This window comes from Borostomias antarcticus (genome assembly GCF_949987555.1).
Source record: "Borostomias antarcticus genome assembly, chromosome: 26".
Classification (NCBI taxonomy): Eukaryota; Metazoa; Chordata; class Actinopteri; order Stomiiformes; family Stomiidae; genus Borostomias; species Borostomias antarcticus.
In genome coordinates this window covers 4,739,169-4,757,808 of record NC_140259.1, presented here as the reverse complement: position 1 = coordinate 4,757,808, position 18,640 = coordinate 4,739,169, and positions in this window count along the sequence as shown.

The following is an 18,640-nucleotide window of genomic DNA, read 5'->3' as shown; positions in this document are numbered from 1 at the left end:
GCGGTTTTATCCTCTTATTTTAATTCCGCAATTATTTTAACGAGTCTTGCGATGGCTCCACACCCTCCCGCCCCTAACTGCTCGGGTTGCCTCCAGCGTAGCCAAAAAATCTCAGAGTTGGAAGGTAGGATCTCTACTCTACACTCTATACATCAAGTCGAACATTACCTGGACTCAATGCTACCCGACCCAGATGTCGACGTCCAGCCTCCCACTGTTCCACCGTCGGCGACATCCGGGGGTGGAGATGTGGATTTTAGTTTCCTCCTGAGTGAGAAATCCTGGCCCAGACTCAGTGCCAGACCCAAGCATTCAAGCCCCACCCCTTGGACCGCTGTTAGGAGGAAACGAGAAAGGGAAACCTCCAGGGTCCCCTCCCAACCCTCCGACGACGACACCCTCCAACTGAGGAATAGCTTTGCTTTATTGGCCGAGCCTGTATCCAAGAGGTCCAAGGATACTAGCATCAGCTCCTCGTCCAGGCTCTCTGCTACTGGGGCCCATTTCACACCCTGCCCTACTCAGTACCGTACCCATACTCCGCAGCCCACCCACACCTCTCTGGTTGGTGAGCGGCAAAATAGCCAGGCTAATAAGCCTGCTCCCCGGCCTAAGCATAGCCCAGTCCACCGAGGGGACCCCCGGCCCCCACCCTCTACCACTTGGCCTTCAGGTGTGAGGCAGCAAAGGAAGTCCCCTAAGCCCAGTGGGCCCGCCACTGATCCCGCCCCCCCATCTGTGCTCGTCATCGGATCTTCCATGGTGCGCCATGTAGTGGTCCGGAAAGCCCGGACCTGCTGCTTCCCAGGAGCTAAGGTCTCGGACATCAGGACTGTTGTCCCATCACTCCTCGCAGAAAATCCCCTGGCCTCATCCATTATCATCCATGTCGGAACAAATGACATCAAGCTCCAGCAGTCTGAGCGGCTGAAGGAAGATTTCAAGGACCTGATCTCCACTGCTCAGGCGTCAGGAAAGACCTGCATCATCTCTGGCCCGTTCTCCTCCCCCCGATATGGTGATGCCAAATATAGTAGGATCCGTCAGCTCCACATCTGGCTGAAAGGCTACTGCTGCCAGTTGAAGCTTCCCTTCATAGATAATTTCACCACTTTCTTAAACCGCTCGGACCTCTTCGCCAGGGACGGCCTTCATCCTAGTAGGTCAGGTGCCCATCTGCTCAGTATGAATATGGACCTGACGCTGAGATCTTCCAGCGTCTGATGTGGGGTTAGCCCGACCCGTCTCAACCACCCTACTGCGAAACATAAACCTCCTGTACCCGCGGGTCGGGCTACACCAGCTCCATCTCACCAGCGCCCCATCACCATAGACCTTGACTCCCTGCCCCTCACTGAGACCTGGCATAGCGACGTCTATATTTTTATAAACAAATTCTGCCCACCTGAATATGCCATTCAGCGAATTATCTCCCACCGCACCCCTAGTACCATAATGAAACAGTCAGGTGGATCTAATATAAAAAACCTGATATCAGTTCCAGTGAATATACCATCCAGGCCTACTAGTCAGCCAGCCCTTTTTTCCGGAAGCTATTTCAATGGCGATTCTAAATGTCAGGTCCCTACCAAGCAAAACCTTTCTCATTAATGATCTTATATGTGAACGCAAACTAGACTGTATGTTCCTAACTGAAACCTGGCTAAATATAAATGGATCAGCAGCCCTCATTGAAGCCTCTCCTCCTAACTACAGCTTTTTTCAATCTATCAGAAGTGGGAAAAAAGGTGGAGGAACAGCCACCATAGCTAAAGATGCCCTCAGCTGCAGGACCATCTCCTTTGATGATTTCGCCTCTTTTGAATACCACGCTATTGTCCTAAAATGCCAGCCCCCAGTTCTGGCAGTAACCGTGTATAGGCCTCCCAAACAATGCCCTGCCTTCTCTACAGAATTTTCAGAACTCCTGTCCATCATCCATACAAATTATGATAAGATTATCATCATTGGAGATTTCAACATACACGTAGACACTGAGGCGGACTCGAAAGCTAGGGACTTTATCAACCTCCTAAACTCCATGGATTTTACCCAACATATCTCTGAGCCAACTCACAACCGTGGCCACACCCTTGATCTAGTGATTACTAAGGGCCTGACTATCACTGTTTCCTCTATTAGTGACCTCGCCCTCTCCGACCATTTCTGTATCTTCTTCACTGCATTAGTTCCTAAAGTCAAAAGTAATACTGAGCGCTTTATAAAGAAACGTTATCTTACCTCCGCAGTAGCCGATAGTTTTAAAGAAATAATGACCACAAACAATTTATCAACTCCAGAAGTGGGGCCCTTAGGAACTATTGAAGACCTGGCAACCACATTTAACACTAAGTAAAGTAGTAGAGTAAGGGCAGCCTTGGATTCTGTAGCACCTATTAAACTGAAAAGGATCACAACCAATAATAAAGCCCCATGGCGAAATGAGGAAACATATCAACTAAAGAGAACCTGCAGAAGTTCTGAGCGTATATGGCGAAAAACCAAGCTACAGGTCCACCATGATATTCTCAAAGAACATCTCTCTGCTTTTAATAAAGCAATAAGAAATGCAAGGAAAGACCACTTATCTATCAACCGAAATAATTCAAGAGTGCTCTTCTCAACAATCGATAGCCTAATAAACCCTGCCGTAAAAACACCTGATAACCTGCTCTCTACCTCCAAATGTGAGGAATTTGCAGCTTACTTCAGAGATAAGATTATGAATATTAGAAGGAATATCACTCAGGAAAGGCCATGCATCCCGTTCACAGATCCTCTCCCTCCATGTAATGGACATATGAGCCTGTTTACACTGATGGACACAGAAATGTTGAGAAAAGTAGTATCCAAACTCAAAACCTCCACATGCCTGCTGGATCCCATCCCCACCGATTTTTTCAAAACTATTTTTGACTCTGTATCCTATGACATTTTATCCATTGTTAATGACTCCCTATCTACAGGTGTCTTCCCACCAATACTTAAAACTGCTCTGGTGAGACCCGTACTAAAGAAAAACAACTTAGACACTTCAGTTTTTAGCAATTTTAGACCAATCTCCAACCTTCCATTTTTGAGTAAAATTCTGGAAAAAATTGTTTTCACACAGATTAATGATTTCCTAGCTACAAGTTGTACCCTTGACCTTTTCCAGTCCGGCTTCCGTGCCCACCATAGCACAGAGACGGCATTAGTCAAAGTTGTAAATTACCTCAGAATTAATGCTGACTCCAAAGAGCTTTCTGTTCTTGTCCTCCTGGACCTGAGTGCAGCCTTTGATACTATAGATCATGCAATCCTCATCGAAAGACTGGAAAAGTGGGTTGGCCTCTCTGGTCCAGTCCTAAATTGGCTTAAGACCTATCTAACCGGTCGTGATTTCTTCGTTGCCCTCGGTGAATATAGCTCAAGAAAGATCCCTATGACCTGTGGGGTGCCCCAAGGATCGATCCTAGGACCTCTACTCTTCAGCCTGTACATGCTGCCCCTTGGCAGTGTCATCAGGAGGCACAATATTAGCTACCATAGCTACGCAGATGATACTCAACTTTATATTTCCGTAACACCCAGTAACTACAGTTTGGTTGACTGCCTTGTCAAGTGTATTACAGATATAAATGTATGGATGTCACATAATTTCCTCCAACTAAACCAGGACAAAACAGAAGTACTGATCATTGGAGAAAAAGCTGAAAGAGAGAAACTAGCTGCACACCTAAAAACTCTGGAAATTGACACCAATTGCCAGGCTAAAAACTTAGGTGTCATACTTGACTCAGATCTTAATTTCGAAAACCACATCAAGAATATTACAAAGACATCCTTTTACCACCTAAGGAACATTGCCAAGGTGCAACCCTTTCTCTCTCAGGCTGACACCGAAAGATTAATTCATGCTTTCATCACAAGCAGGCTGGACTACTGCAATGCTCTACTATCAGGCCTACCAAAGAAAGCAATCTCTAAGCTACAAATAATACAGAATGCTGCAGCAAGAGTCCTCACTAAGACTAGACGAAAGGCACACATCACACCAGCGTTAAAATCACTACACTGGTTACCAGTCAACTCTAGAATAGACTTTAAAATACTATTACTAGTCTATAAATCTCTCCACAGTCACTCACCAGAATATATTTCAGACATGCTTGTTAAGTACATGCCAAACAGACCACTTAGATCCTCAGGCACTGAACTTTTAACAGTTCCAAAAGCCAGGACCAAGAAACATGGAGAGGCAGCTTTTAGTTTCTATGCCCCCAACCTCTGGAACACCCTACCGGAGTGCCTAAGAAGGGCTGAAACAACGGAGGTCTTCAAGCGAGACCTCAAGACGTACCTTTTCGACCTAGCCTACAATCACTAGCTAGGACCCTGAGATACAGAAAGGCAGCCTCAAACCTACCTGTGAATCCTCTGTATACATTGATACTTGTCCTGCTATGCAATGTATGTATATCAAGTAGTGTACAGAAGCTGGTTATCCTGAAACAGGCTTGTTCTGACTGTTGTGTTGCTTCAATGACTCAGTGTGCTACTAACCGTTTTTCTGTCTCCCCTAGTGTCTCTCTCTCTCCCTCCTATCCTCTAAAAAGGTCCAGTGTCAGCTGCGGAGCTGTGGATATCGTAGTATTTAGTACACACACACACATGTACACACAAGACACACATCAGTCCACATCCGGCTTTGGCCTGGACCTGATGCTCTTAGCCTTTCTTGCTCCGAAAACTTAATTTAAACTTAATTTAATATTATTTATTGTTCTTTAAATGTTCTTAGCCATTAGACAAATATATTCCAGGAGCCTGCCCCAGGTTGCCTGTTTCAATATCTGTGTGGTCTGAATGGCTCTATGTGCTACTAACCCTGCTCTGCCTTCCCTCTGCCTTCCCTCTCCCTGGTGCCTCTCTCTCTCCCTCCTATCTTCTAACCAGGTTCAGTGGATGCCCCACTGTCACCAGCAGACCTCACGAAGTCCGATAGATACCCCTGTGTCTACTGTGGATGTCGTAGCATGTCCGTAGAATATTCTCTCTCCTATGATGCTTTTAGCCTCTCTCACTCTGAAATGTAATTCAATGCAATGTATTGCTTCATAAATGTTCTTAGCCGGTAGACAAACATACTCCTGGAGCTTGCTCGATCGCCTTGTTGAGAGGGGTCAGGGAAGAATTTTTACAGCTCACTTATCTGGCCCCCGGGTGATTACTGTTTTTTGCTTCCCTCTGGAATATGTAGAGAGTGGGTCGTATGCCCACCTCCCTTGTTCTCTGTAAAGCGCATTGTGTTGCCTCTGGGTATGAAATGCGCTATACAAATAAAGCTTTGATTGATTGATTGAATACAGAATGTCCGTTTAGCCTACGCCAAATACAGGATGCACGAAACGTAGGCCTACAGTAGGCTACCTAAACTGGGGGACTGCCCACTGTTCCGACATACCATTGTTCCGACGTCTCACTAGTCCGAAACTTGTTCACCGATCGTCAGACATCCCCTTGTTCCGACGGCTCAAGAGTCCGACCGACAATGGGATGTTTCGGACTAGTGAGATGTCGGACTAATAGGATGTCGGAACAATGGTATGGCACCCTAAACTGTAGGAGCAATCAGACAAAGGTAGGCTAGTACAAATACCTTCCGAAGATGATTGTTTTCCTCGCGTGGACCTCACCAACAAGCACATGCTGAGAGTGACACTTCATTTGGAGGGACACTCGGTGGTGGAGTGGGAGTGGGTAGGGGGTGGTTTGGGATTGGGCCTTCCTGTCAGTCTCTGAGAGAGATCACTTCCTGTCACAGTCTGGGAGAGATCACTTCCTGTCACAGCCCCTGAGAGCTATGAACAGGCCCCCAGGATTCAAAATCTAACGTGAAGCCCTATAGGACCGCGCCATCTTTGAGAAAAACGCGTCATTGGTACCTTTGACATGCGCAGTCAAAGGTATCAATGACGCGTTCTTGTATTCCATGAACAGATGTGAAATGTGAACGCGCGTTCATGGCTCTCCCCATCTTAGTTTTAACAGTATAATTGTGACTGAACATGTTTTGTTTGCTAGTAGGTGGTGTTCATTCTGTTCACAACAGCGCGATGGGCAGCCAGGCGAAATAGCTTCAGGGGACCTGGTCCCAGGCGAGTTGGACAGCTGTCCACCCAGAGACGAGATCGCTCGTTGCGGCATGAAGTTCGCGGCTAACCCGCCGAGCTCGGGGGGCTCACAGGCCAGTGCGGAGATGTATTATCAGTAGGCTAATTATAGTGGAATTGCTGAATGACAGTTTATCATTTCATCTTTATGCCTACGCAACATCAACTCATTTCCATGTATGTGAATAAAGTTAATTCCAGTTATTTACTAAATATCACGGCTCTGTCCATTTCTGGAAATGCAAATCATTTCTGTCAAATGATCACTCAAGTTTTATCGACACCAACCCACAACTGTTTTGAGTGAGTTTGTGAAAAGCGCTATATACATGAAATGCATTATTGTTATGCATAGGATGTTGTGCTGTGGTCATTTTCATTAACACATTTGATTAATCAGTCAATAGTATTAAGCCCTTTTTTGCTGGTTTTCTGTTTGCAGTGTTAAGTGTATTATGCAGCCTACTCCAAAATGTAGCCAAGCGGCAATCAAGCGCGATGTGGCCTTTAGTGGTGTCGACTGCCCTGTCATTTGCTCTGACATTGGTTGTGTCAGATTAATTTTCTTTTAGTTTAGGTTTTTGTCAATGTGCCTCTGACAGTAGGCCTATTGCTCGATCTCCTTCTCTCCGTGCGTGCCATTGCTCTGTGTGTGTGTGTGTGTGTGTTTGTGTGTGGGTGGGTGGGGGGGGGTTAGAGAGCAGGAGAGTTCTTAAGTCTACCCAGCTGGTCCAATCTAGCTATGAGCGCGTTCACGGTAAAAGGGGAGGTATTTGCTCGAAATGACCAATCGCATACCTTAGTATGGGTATTTGGACATGGCCATGGACAAGGCAAACAATACGCATAACCAAGTTCCGTCCACCGCATTTCACACAAGAGGAGCAATAATATAGAAATATGAACTATAGGCGCAACACAGTCACTACTGCCAAAGGCAGGAAGGAAAGCTGGAAAAATACTGCCTACGTTTTAGCATTATCCTCCACATGAACACGAGTAGGCTAGATCATTGGGCTATGCCTATTCTTATGGCATGTAAAGAAATTGTAGCCTATATCAATATATATTATTATTTCAGCTGCAACCCCTAGACTGGCAGGGGACGCTTAAATAAAGCAAATGTAGGCTATAGTTTTTAATAGTTTCAGGTTGGAGTAGACAATGTGAAGTCTCTATACAAGAGGAACTAGAGATAAAACAGGCTATTAAAATGGAAAAAGTGAAGCTCGGGTGGAGAAGTAGGCTGATTGTCAGGCATTGGTGCTATCACAATTTAATTAAAATGTAGCCTACTTCTCTTTGTTCCTAGGAACGGGAGGCTAGTCTAATAAATCAACATTGAAGACTTGACAATTGAATAAAATATGAGTGTTTTTACTTGGTTCTCCGCATCACCCACAGCCTACACGAAACTGCAGGTAGACTTATAAAACACAAGCCAGTGCATAGCTTACAGTCTATGACTAAATGCACAAGGCAAAATATGTCTCAAGCAGCTGTCATTCTGCAATTTTTCATATGATATCGGGGAAAGCCAAAGAGGGTTTTGGCGGTTTGTAAAAAGTCTTCTTAAGAACCTCTCGCTGTTCTCGCACAGCAGATTATTGTTTAATTCGCACACTGAAGTTCCATAATAGAATCTTAACATTCATTATGCCTTTTTCCAAGTGAATTGATCGGTCAGCGGGCAGTGCTTCATACGTTTTGATCCATAATCTGGAACTTAACCTGCCCCGGAGCAGGTTAGCTCGGCAGCATAAGTTACCACGGCGATATAGCACGGTGAAAAATGTTTTTTTTCAAATTATCGCGCTAACCTTGTAATCCTGTTTCGTAGTACAGGGCTCTGGTCTCTATCTCTAACCACAACAATTGCTGTTGTCCACAGAATGTACCAACCAAGGAATGTCACCCTTATCTCATAAGTCTATGGAAGGGAGACACAGTTTCAATCAGGTGGCAATCATCATAATTAGAAAGAGCTAACAGGATCAGGTTAAACCAATAAATTTCTCTGAAAATACAGCTATTTTCCTCACTACAATCTCAAATTGTACGTGTTGGGTCAAAAAAAATTCAAATAAGAATTTGAAGATATTATTACAATTGACCTTTCAAGTCTGCCTACACTTAGGTTACTTAGCTAAGAACCATTTTAATTACAATTTACTTCTAAAGGCAAATACTTTACTTTCATATCTTCATATCAATATAATATCAAGATCCTAAATGTCCAAATAACCCACTGTGTCCTGGGTCTACTTATTCACCACCTAAAGGGAAGTGCAAAACAGCAAGTCATGAACGTTATCCAGAAACAAAAGTTGAACCCATTGCAGCAAAATAGCTAACATTACAGGAATCATCAGTGTAACTGCTTTAGCCACTGACCGCTAACATTAATGTTATGGAAGCTGCTACTAGTTGTTGTGAGCCCATTAGCTTACTGGCTATCCCACTCTCATTGTGATGGATTAGCATTGGAAGCTTTGGAACTGATGTGTCCAGGTGACAAGACCCATCTTTATTTATCAGACATTACCGTCCTACCAGTCCCGCACAGAAACAAGCCAGCCAACACACATAAGCCAGGCTGGACCTGGCCTGGTTACTCAAGAACAGCACAAGAACTAAAACAGCACAATATTCATCCATCCCTACTTTTGAAGCTTCCATGTTGACAGACTGCCTCCAGGATTAACTGTAGCTGGCGTAGTATTGTATGAGCTCCTAGTAGTAATAGTCAAAAGGGTTTTCTAAAGAAACAAGCAAAAATTTACATTTTGACAGGACAACTATTGTAACCAGAAGGTCTTCTGAATAAAAGCACACCCCATCTAGTCAATATCCTATGAATATGTTTCCGATGAAACAGTGGTGATTTAATTGCAGCAGAAAGGCTGGTAGATAGTTGTTGTTTTATCAGCCTCTTTGATATTATGCGGGCTGTCCCACTAGTCCATCACATCTTCATGTGTTATTTGAAGGGTAGAAAATGCACTGTATCACAAAGTCCTTGAATAAAGAATGAATATGATATGGATGTAAATGTTTTTGTGTGCATTACTACGTTATCTGAACTTGGATGGTCATGTTTCAAGATTCCAAGTCAATCAAAATTCCCAAAGTTTATCCATCAAGGACTATCAAGGAAGTCTGATGGATGCTGGTCTCACCATTAGCCTGTTTAGAGACTTTTGAGAAGGGGCGAACCTTGGCCCCAGGGTGAAATCTCTTCTCCAGGTCTTTGGCAATGCCCTCACACAGCTCGCAGGCTTTCAGAGATTCTTCAAAAACAGTTACAGTTGAGCTGTTCAAGATTTTGGAATGTGAAGGTTTTCAAAAAGGTTTTTCTGTGCTGGGGCGTATCTGCTCAAATATTGTACTTTAACTTTTAAAGCTCAGCTGCAGTGCCTCTGGGGATGGCAGATGACTTCACGAGGCTGGTCAATAATGTGAGGCTAGTCATCTGTTTTAGTGGTATTCTGGGTTTGGGCTGCAAAGGCTCTCACAGACCGGGAGACAAGGTTGGGAAGATGGAGACGGTATTGTATAACTTTATACTACACTCCAGTAGATCCCTGGGCTCACGAGAGATGAATGGTGCCTCCACACCTTGGGAGAACAGATGACACAGTGGTCCTGAGACTGATGAGACCTTTTCCAATTCTGACCTGATTCTGGAAGCTGAAGGTTCTTTGTCTTCTTGTGTCTGATCTTTCTGATTATAAGGAGATGCTAAGATTCATCAGCAGGGTTTTTGAGATATGAGTTTTGAGAAAATGAGCCAAATTCAGCCACAAACCCCCATACACACAAATGAACTCCCTACAGTACTTCTCTCAGGTTTGTTTATTAAAAAAGGTTTATGAAAAAATATACATCATGATCAAGTTTAAAATGCAGCTGTCCAGACATCCAACCAACAGTCACCAACAAATACATTTCCATCCCATCCCAGTGTTTGTTCCATGTCTGATGCACATTTCAAGTCTCGTCGTAATATGCGAGCTATATCGTGAGGGAATGAATGAAGGACTTAAACAAACTGATTGTAAGGACTATATATTGGAGAATTCAATCAAAGCTTTATTTGTATAGCGCATTTCATACCCAGAGGCAACACAATGCGCTTTACAGAGAACAAGGGAGGTGGGCATACGACCCATTCTCTACATATTCCAGAGGGAAGCAAAAAAAACAGTAATGACCGGGGGCCAGATTAGAATTGAGAATATTATTCAAAAAGAAAAGGGCAGGATTGCTCGAAAGTTCAGACTGGTGTGAGGAAGGTACTATTTGGTCGGGGACAGAAAAGATCAGTCCGCTTGGCTGATTAACTATCGTATCCACTAAGATGCTATATAGCTCAAACTCGTAAATCACCTGTCTGATTGTTATAATGTGAAGTGAACACAGCATTACTCTCGATCTGCATATTACACAAGAACACAGCTCCAGATTTTGAGTGCTGAAACGTAGCCCCAGCCGTATCCTGAGGCCTCTGGGTTCGAGCTTCATATTGGCTGCGGTATTGTCATTGCTAGGCACAAATGTAGGCGAAAACGCAGTAGTGTAATCAAGGCCTAAGAAACCAGGTCCATTCCAAATTCCACGACAGGTCTTTCTCCAACTCCCTTCTCCTTCATCCATCGCTTCTTCAATAGCTGGTGGTGAACCTGAGAGGACAGAGAAAGGGGGAATGAGAAAGAGAGAGAAAGTAGGGAGGGGGGGGGTGGGTTTGTGTGGAAACTCTTCTTGTACTGTATGTGTCATTGTACAGTATGTCTAGTTGCCTTCCAGGGATATATAGAATATAGAATGATTTTCAGATCATAAAAGTCAATTTGATATCAAACACACACACACACATACACATGCACACTATTGCTTACAAAGATGGGGTCCTTTTTGAGGCAGGCTTCAGTGAACTCACAGCTCTTGGATGAACTGTATGAACACGCTGGTGTCTCTTTAATTGTCCTGACGTAGTGAAGTTCTTTCCACACTGGTCACAGTGGTATGGCTTCTCTCCCGTATGAACACGCTGGTGTGTCTTTAACTCTCCTGATCTAGTGAAGTTCTTCCCACACTGGTCACAGTGGTATGGCTTCTCTCCAGTATGAACATGCTGGTGTGTCTTTAAGTGTCCTGACATAGTGAAGTTCTTCCCACACTGGTCACAGTGATATGGCTTCTCTCCTGTATGAACACGCTGGTGTGTATTTAAGCTTCCTGACGTAGTGAAGTTCTTCCCACACTGGTCACAGTGGTATGGCTTCACTCCTGTATGAACACGCTGGTGTGTCTTTAACTCTCCTGATCTAGTGAAGTTCTTTCCACACTGGTCACAGTGGTATGGCTTCTCTCCCGTATGAACACGCTGGTGTGTCTTTAACTCTCCTGATCTAGTGAAGTTCTTTCCACACTGGTCACAGTGGTATGGCTTCTCTCCCGTATGAACACGCTGGTGTGTCTTTAACTCTCCTGATCTAGTGAAGTTCTTCCCACACTGGTCACAGTGGTATGGCTTCTCTCCAGTATGAACATGCTGGTGTGTCTTTAAGTGTCCTGACATAGTGAAGTTCTTCCCACACTGGTCACAGTGGTATGGCTTCTCTCCTGTATGAACACGCTGGTGTTTCTTTAAACCTCCTGACATAGTGAAGTTCTTCCCACACTGGTCACAGTGGTATGGCTTCTCTCCTGTATGAACACGCTGGTGTGTCTTTAAGTGTCCTGACGTAGTGAAGTTCTTTCCACACTGGTCACAGTGATATGGCTTCTCTCCTGAATGAACACGCTGGTGTTTCTTTAAGTGTCCTGACGTAGTGAAGTTCTTCCCACACTGGTCACAGTGGTATGGCTTCTCTCCTGTATGAACACGCTGGTGTGTCTTTAAGCTTCCTGACATAGTGAAGTTCTTCCCACACTGGTCACAGTGGTATGGCTTCTGTCCTGTATGAACACGCTGGTGTGTCTTTAACTCTCCTGATCTAGTGAAGTTCTTTCCACACTGGTCACAGTGGTATGGCTTCTCTCCTGTATGAACACACTGGTGTGTCTTTAAGTGTCCTGATGTAGTGAAGTTCTTTCCACACAGGTCACAGTGATATGGCTTCTCTCCTGTATGAACACGCTGGTGTTTCTTTAAGTGTCCTGACTGAGTGAAGGTCTTCCCACACTGGTCACAGTGGTATGGCTTCTCTCCTGTATGAACACGCTGGTGTGTCTTTAAGTGTCCTGACGTAGTGAAGTTCTTTCCACACTGGTCACAGTGATATGGCTTCTCTCCTGTATGAACACGCTGGTGTTTCTTTAAGTGTCCTGACGTAGTGAAGTTCTTTCCACACTGATCACAGTGATATGGCTTCTCTCCTGTATGAAAACGCTGGTGTGTCTTTAACTCTGTTGACGTAGTGAAGTTCTTCCCACACTGGTCACAGTGGTATGGCTTCTCTCCAGTATGAACATGCTGGTGGGTCTTTAAGTGTCCTGACATGGTAAAGTTCTTCCCACGCTGGTCACAGTGGTATGGCTTCTCTCCTGTATGAACACGCTGGTGTGTCTTTAAGTTTCCTGACGAAGTGAAGATCTTCCCACACTGGTCACAGTGATATGGCCCCTCTCCTGTATGAACACACTGGTGTATTTTTAACTTTTCTGACGTAGTGAAGGTCTTCCCACACTGGTCACAGTGGTATAGCTTCTCTCCTGTATGAACACGCTGGTCTGTCTTTAACTCTCCTGATCTAGTGAAGTTCTTTCCACAGTGTTCACAGTGGTATGGCGTCTCTCGTGTATGAACACGCTGGTGTATCTTGACTCCCTGAAGTTCTTTCCACCCTGCTCAAAGTGGCATGGCTTCTCTCCTGTATGACCACAATGGTGTGTCTTTCACTCTCCTGATGTAGTGAAGCTCTTCCCACACTGGTCACATTGGTATGGCTTCTCTCCTTAATGAACACACTGGTGCGTCCTGAGATTAGCCTTTAGACCGAAGTTCTTTCCAAACTGGTCACAGTGGTACGATCTTGGCTTGTCAATGTCTCTCTGCCTCTGGCCAGGAGCTGCAGTGAGCGGGGTGTTGGAGGTGGTGAAAGGGAGTGATCAAGAGGAGCAGGAGGAGAGAGTCTCTGGTCTGATCTCTCCGTTCCTTAGCAGAGAGATGTAGAGGTTGTCATGGCTCCTCTTGATGTGATTGTGGAGTAAGATCTGGGAGTTTTAGGAGAATTGGCACTCGGACCAGGAGTACACCTGGGGCAAGTCTGACATCACTTCTGGGATTGAGATTGAAAGAGAGACACACAAACATTAAATGATTATCACACATTTAGTACAAGTTAAAATACTGTATAGGGTGAATATGTAGCTAGTGAAGGGGGAGGGGGGGGACACAACGACATGACGACTTCAGATTGTGGACAGGAGAGAGAAAGATATGCAACAGGTTCCTGTGGCTGAGCTCGGAGGGAAAGCGACAGAGGAGAGAGAAAAAGAAGTGACAAAATCTAAATAGGAGAGAAAACATGTAATACGTTGAAGCCCACGGTGTAAATTTAGATAGCTAGAATAAGCTAGCCAGCACTCCTTAACTAATGTCAAGCTACCATGTTCCATGGCAACTAAGAGCATTTCATTCTGTTCATAGATAGCGTGGCTGCCTAATATCGGCAATTTGCGTGCCCCACAACAGCAATTTGCACAGGCGCCATTGAAGTGCATCACATACTGTCCCCTGTATCGTTGCATCCATGAGTGTCCTGAATTTCACACTGTATGCCCACGTCTTGCATGCTCTCTTGCACCATGGGAAAAAGACAGAGGAGAGAGGGAAGGCCGGAAGAGGAGAGCTACTTGGACAGCGGTTACTATTATGACTAGCAGACCTCTGGTTGTTTCAGCTTTAAGGAAAAGAAGTGGATGAGAGAGAGATGGAGGAGAAGACAGAGGGAAGGAGAGTCTAGGACAACTACCTCTAGTGGTGCTCTTTTTGTCCCAGAAGTAGTCGAAGGAGATGCTCTTGTATCTGTACTCCTGTCCGTACCAGACCAGCAGCTCCTCCCCGACAGCCAGCAGCCGACAGCAGCGATACAGGATCCCTCCACGGTACTGAAACGCTACCAGGTTCTGCTCTTCCTCAGTACAGGCACAGTTCACATACCTAGGAGAAAGGGGGGATGGTTTCTTAAAAACAAACTGGTGAGGGAGGGAGAGATGGAAGGAAGTAAGGATGAAGGAAGAAGAGAGGGAGGGAAGGAAACTTTCAAGACTGGAGAGGTGGTTTATTTTGAGTGGGAGCAGCAGAATAGATTCTGGAAATCTGAGAAATGAACATGTGTTCATATTTCTTCACCTGATTGTAATGCCTAATTATTCTACAGTTTACACATGGGTCAATGACATGACGTGCATATTTTTGTGTCCGGGTTGTTTATTTCCATTTAAAAATAAATTAATCAATTCAAGTCATATATGATTTTATTATATAAAACATGTTTAGTTTGAATCTATTTTCAGTAAATTCAAATAATATAGATTACTTTGTGTTTTGGCAGCTCAAACCCCCAAAATGTCAGGTGGCGCAACCGTCCGAGTAAGGAACAGATTAAGAAAACTGTTAAAAATTGTATTTTAATAATAATTAATTAAATATAAAATACTGTGGCATGATTTTATGTTTGAAACCTTTCAAATAAACACAATTTTACAAATAACAATAGTTTTAAAGCTATTGAGATAATTGGGGGACTTTTGTCCAGCAATTTGAGCTTTTCAAATGTCAGGGTGGCACAACCGTAAACATGGGACTTTTATTTTGAAGTCAAGAGGCGATTGCATCATCCAGATGTTGCATCATCCAGAGGACCCTATCTGACTTTCATGGCTGAGTGAAAAGGTTTGTAGAGCTCTCTCAAATATTGATAAAAATAGCTACTTTCACCTCATAGGTAGGATGGTACACTTTCCATGTCAGGTGGTACAACCAATGTAAAACTAGGAAATGTTTATTTTATCATAAAACTATGTATTCTGTCTTAAAATGATTTGTATGATATTGCTAGCATAGGTCAAAGCTAATGCAGGTGTCCAAGTAGAAGCCTGTTTAATTTGAAATCAGTTGCAAAAGTCAGGTGGCGCAACCCATAAGTCAGGTGGCACAACCTCAAGGAATGCCACTATATGAAATAAATAATGTTATTTAAAGCTTCAAGATGCTATAAAATGTTTATTTGTTTCAAGTTAAATATGTTATACACTTTGAAACCTTTTAACAATTATAATTTCTTAATTTTAATCATTTTAGATGCCACTCACAGTCAAAGAGAAAGCTGCACGACACAGGCAGCGCATTCAAAATGATCCAGCTGCAAGAGAAGCATATCTTGCAAAAAGAAGAGAGAGGTAATACATCTTGTGTGTTTAAATCAGATTCTTTTGCAGTGACTAGATTTTCGTGTGCTACTCACAACCGGAAAATGGGCACCAGGATCATGAGACAAAATAGGCCAGCAACACACATGAAGGTCTCGCGTGAGTAGGACGTGAAATGTAGTCACTGTCTGCAAAATAATCTGATTTAAACGGTTCCTTCACAACGGAATATCATTATTATACCAGTTTTTGGCTACAGACATCCGTAGGAACTTGGGATATTTTCATATTTGAGATACGATGTCGGGAAAGAGGTAAGAATAGGCCCATTATACCAATTCCTGCCTATTGTTTTTGAAGCTGTGCGTGACTGTCTATTATCATTAATAGACATCACACCGGGACTAGATAAACTATAGTTTTGATAGCAGTTTATTTGCAGTTTTTTATTGGGAATATGCCAGTTTATTTGTTCTCCTGTATTATAGTTACCAGAGGAGGAGGAGAGAGGGAAAGATTGTGAAACCCCGGATCAGCCAGCTGTCCAGAAAAGAGCAGGAAAAGCTGAAGCAAGAATGGAAGCAAGACCAGAGAAAGCACAGGGAAAGGAAAAGGGCTACAGAGGAAATCCTGAATTTCACACCTGAATCATTAGATACCACTCCCACAGGTGGTACCCCAGCAGACCCCCAGCCTAACCCTCCCAACACTGACAGAGAGAATATTGTCAGTGTAGATGTAGTGCAACCCAGAGCATCCTCAACACCACAGAGAGTAGCAAGCACAAAAAGTAAGACATGGCTAAGAGAGAAAGCAAAGATGCGCAGTAAAATGCACAAAATGAAAAGTGAAATAGAAGCTGGCAAACGAGAATCTGAAAAATTACAAAAGCGCATACAAAGGTTGAGGGCAAAAAAGAAGGAAAAGTCTACAACTGAAAAGAACAGATCAAGGAGAGCAAAGAAATGGCCTAAGCAGAGAAAGGAGAGAGTTGTTGACTTTCTCTGTCGTGATGAGAACAGTCGTTTACTGCCAGGGGGAAAATATAGTTACGAAAAACAAAAACAAACAACAGAGGCGTGTGTTAGTTAAGCCTTTGACTGAACTCCATCTGCAGTACAATTCAGAAATGCAAATGTCCGACAAGCTGTCTTACAGACAATTTGTTCGTTATCGTCCTTTCTTTGTCACACAGCCCAAAGCATCAGACAGGAATACTTGTTCCTGCTTGGACCACGAGAACGTCAAACTTCTGGCTGAAGAACTGCAGCAGAAAGGTCTTCTGGAAACTGCTAGCATTTCTCAGCTGTTGACCTCAATTGTGTGCAGTCCAGACAACAGGTCATGCATGTATCGAAATCCAAATGCTGCTACAATGAGGTAGAGGTTGCAACACCCCAGATGGTGGAGACTGTGACCTGGCATCAATGGATAAGAAAACCCGTATCAGAGGGGCAGAAGACCTACATGAACTTTGTCAAAGAAGCACAAACAGGAACATGTTCTGAACTGGTTAACCTTTTCAGTCAGAAGCTTGACAAACTAGCCAAACACCACTACAACTGGTTGCACCAGGCCAAAGAGTGCAGGGCTCTGAAAGAAAGCCTAAGAGAAGATGAAGTTGTCCTCCATGTGGATTTTTCAGAGAACTTCTCCTGCAAACTTCACAGAGAGGTGCAATCTTTTCACTTTGGAGGGAGCCGGAAGCAGGCCACTGTCCACACATGTGTAGCTTACACAGCAGCTGGCTCACAGTCCTATGCTACCATCTCTGCATCCCTTCGGCATGATGAGAGAGCTGTGTGGGCCCACTTGGAGCCAGTGCTAAGGGATGTGAAGAAGAACTGCAATCCATCTCCCATAACTTTACATGTGATGAGTGACGGTCCAGTCACTCAGTACCGTAACAAAAAGAATTTCTATTTGCTTAGCACCATCCCCTTCCTCTCAGGCTTCCAGCACGTGACCTGGAACTTCTCGGAGAAGTCCCACGGAAAAGGCGCCCCCGACAGAGTTGGAGGTGCAGTCAAGCGCACTGCTGACTCTGCTGTCCAAATGGGTGCAGATGTCCAGACCCCAGAAGACTTTTACAGCCTCCTAACAGAAAGAAAATCTGAGATCAAGTACTTCTGGGTCAAGTACTTCTGGGTGAGTGAGGAGGACATCCAAAGATTAGATGAAGCGGTCCCTGAGGTTGTGCCCCCTGTAAAGGGAACGTTGGCACTGCACCAGGTCATCTCCACTGAACCAGGGAAAATCATGCACCGAGAGATCTCCTGCTTCTGCAGCAGACCACATTCATGCCAATGCCACAATACCACAACGGTCAACTTGCAACCAGCCAGTGCCCAAGATGAGAATGGTGATCTGGAAACAGCCAGTGCCCAAGATCAGAATGAACCACAAACAGCCAGTGCCCAAGATCAGAATGAACCACAAACAGCCAGTGCCCAAGATAAGAATGATCTGAATGGGAAGTTCATCTTAGTGAAATATGAAGGTCGGCCGTTCGTAGGACAGGTTCTTCAGGTAATTGGTGGTGAGGTTGAGGTGAGCTGCATGGAGCAGTTGGGAAGAAAGAATAAGTTCACTTGGCCGTATCCTGCTGACATCATCTTTTACTACACAGCTGATGTGCTCAAAGTGATCTCAGAGCCAGAGCCTCATTCACGGCACACACAGCTAACTCATGCAGACTGGGAGTGCTTTAGTATGCACACATGAAATGGGACAATTAACACTCTACCAGTGTGTTGAGCTTACAACACCACCTCCAATCTGCGCCAGCAGCAGCACCAGAGAGTTAACAGACCATCCTGACCACCACCAGACCATCTTGACCACTACCAGGCCATCCTGACTGCAACCAGACCATCCTGACAGCAACCACACCTTCCTGACAGCTACTAGACCACCCTGACAACCACCAGACCACCCTGACAGCTACAGACCATCCTTACCACTACCAGACCACCCTGACAGCTACAGACCATCCTGACAGCTACCAGACAATTATGACAGCTTCCAGACCATCCTGACCACTACCAGACCATCCTGACAGCTACCAGATCATCCTGACCGCTACTACACCATCTAGCCAGCTATCA